The sequence below is a fragment of the Penaeus japonicus genome, unplaced genomic scaffold (assembly GCF_977035675.1).
Source record: "Penaeus japonicus unplaced genomic scaffold, GWHDUDI00000001_assembly GWHDUDI00000019, whole genome shotgun sequence".
Lineage (NCBI taxonomy): Eukaryota > Metazoa > Arthropoda > Malacostraca > Decapoda > Penaeidae > Penaeus > Penaeus japonicus.
The window spans coordinates 20,050,607-20,053,106 of NW_028234421.1; positions in this window are offsets into that span (position 1 = coordinate 20,050,607).

Sequence of the window (2,500 nt, forward strand, 5' to 3'; positions counted from 1 at the left end):
ATATGGGTGGTGGGTGTGTGTGGTGTGGTGTGTGGTGTGGTGTTTGTGTGTGTGTGTGGTGTTTGTGTGTGTGGGTGTGTGTGTGTGTGTGTGTGTTGTTGTTTGTGGTGGTTGTGGGGGGGTTTGGGTGTGTGTGTGTGTTTGTGTGTGTGTGCTGTGTGTGGGTGTGTGTGTTTTTATGTATAATATATATTTATTTAGCTGGGTTTTTTGGGGTTGTTGGGGTGTGTGGTGTGTGTGTTTTTGTGGGTGTGTGTGTGTGTGTGTTGGTGTTTGTGTTTGTTTGCGTGTGTGTTTATGTTATATATATTATATTTAGTGTGTGTGGTGTGTGTGTGTGTGTGTCCCTGTGTGTCTGTGTGTTTGTGTGTGTGTTTGGTTGTCTGTGTGTTGTTTAAGTATATAATAATATATCATGTGTTTGTGTGTGTTGTGTCGGTGTGTGTGTGTGTGTGTGTGTGTGTGTGTGTGTGTGTGTTGGGGGTGTTTGGGTGTGGGTGGGGTGTGTGTGGTGTTGTGTGTGGTGTGTGGTTGTGTGGTGTGTGTGGGTGTGTGGGGTTTGGGTTGGTGTGGGGGTGTGGGGGGGGTGGTTTGTTTGTTGTGGTGTTTTTGTGGGTGTGGGTGTGTTTGTTCCTGTGTCGTGTTTGTTGTGTTTTTTTATTAATTTCTTGATGTTTTATTTTGGTTTTTTGGTTATTTTTCCTTTTTATTTTTATTTTTTTTTTTTGTTTTTTTTTTTTATTTTTTTTTTTGTTTTCGTACACCAACCACCCCACCCCCCGATTTTTTTTTTTTGGGTTTTTTTTAATAAATTTTTTATATTTCTTTTTATTTTTTTGTTTATTTTGGGGGTTTTGGTTTTTAAAAAACAACCCACTCAAACCACGGGATTTTTATAATTTATTTATATATTTTTTTTATTTTTTATATTTTATTATTTAATTATTTATAACATAAAATATTTAGATATATATATATTTTTTCATATATATATATATATATATTTTTATTTTTTATATTATATATAATTTGATATATATATTATATTATATATATATTTCAATTTTTATATTTTATTATATTATATAATATTTTAATATATATTATATATGTAATATAATTTTTTATAACATATTATATATTTAAGATATTTTTATATTTATATATTTTTTTATATAATATATTTATTTTTTTTATTTTATATATTTTTTTAATTTTTTGTTATATATATTAATTATATAATATATATAAATATTTTTAAAAATATATACACACATATATATATTTATATATTATTTATCTATATTTAAAATATATATATATATTATATATATATAATTTTAAATTATTTACATTATATATTTATATTTTATATATTTATATTATATATATATATATTATAAATTATTTTTTATATTAATATATCTTTTATAATATATATATTTTGATATAAATATATATTTACTTATATTCTAAAAAATATATATTATATATATATTTAATATATATATTATTTTATTATAATTTTTAATTAATATATATAATATATTATATGGTTTTGGTATAGATTAGTATGTTTGCTTGTTTCTCCATCTACCTATCTCTCCTAATATGTATGTGCATACAGACATAAACACACACACACACACACACACACACACACACACACACACACACACACACACACATGCACCTCCAAAGCCAAACAACCAAACCCAACAATGCCCCCACACATGTTTGTACCGAAACAGGTTATGTGTATGGTCGGGATCGCAAGTACTTTAAGGGCGAAGCGAAAATAGCGACTTGCGAATTTACGCGACTAGATTGCATTCGCCAAACAGCTCCTCAATCTCTTTTATCCCCCGTATCCTTATCCCCCCCTCCTTCCCCGTCCTTTTCACACGAAACCGCACCACCTTGTTATCAAGAAAGACAATGATGATAATCTCAAACGGCCCAAGATACAAGAGAAAGGGAAAGGCCCCCCCACCCCAGAAAAAAATTGACGACCGGAAGGGGGAGTGGGAAGGAGGGGAGGTGGGGAGAGGGGGGAGGTTTTTAAAAGAGAGGGGAGAGGACGAGCGGGGAGAGGGGATGGAGGAGGGGGGGAGAGAGAGAGGAGTGAGAGCGGAGAGAGAATGTGAGAATGAGAGGAGAGGGCGGGGGAGAGGGGGGGGGGAGGGGAGAGGAGAGAGAGAGAGAGAGAGGAGAGGGGGAATGGTGGGGATTAGGAGTGTGAGAGGAAGGGAGAGAGACGAAGAGAGAGAAAGAGAGAAGAGAGGGAGGGGAGTAGAGAGGGAGAAAGAGAGAAAGAGAGAGAAAGAGAGAGAGAGAGAGAGAGAGAGAGAGAGAGAGAGAGAGAGAGAGAGAGAGAAAGGATGAAGAGAGAGAGAGAGGCGAGAGCGGAGAGAGGAGATGAGAGGAGAAGGTGGGGGGATAGAAGAGAGGATGGCGGGGGAAAGAGGGAGGAGTAATGGAGAGGGTGAGTAGAGAGAGA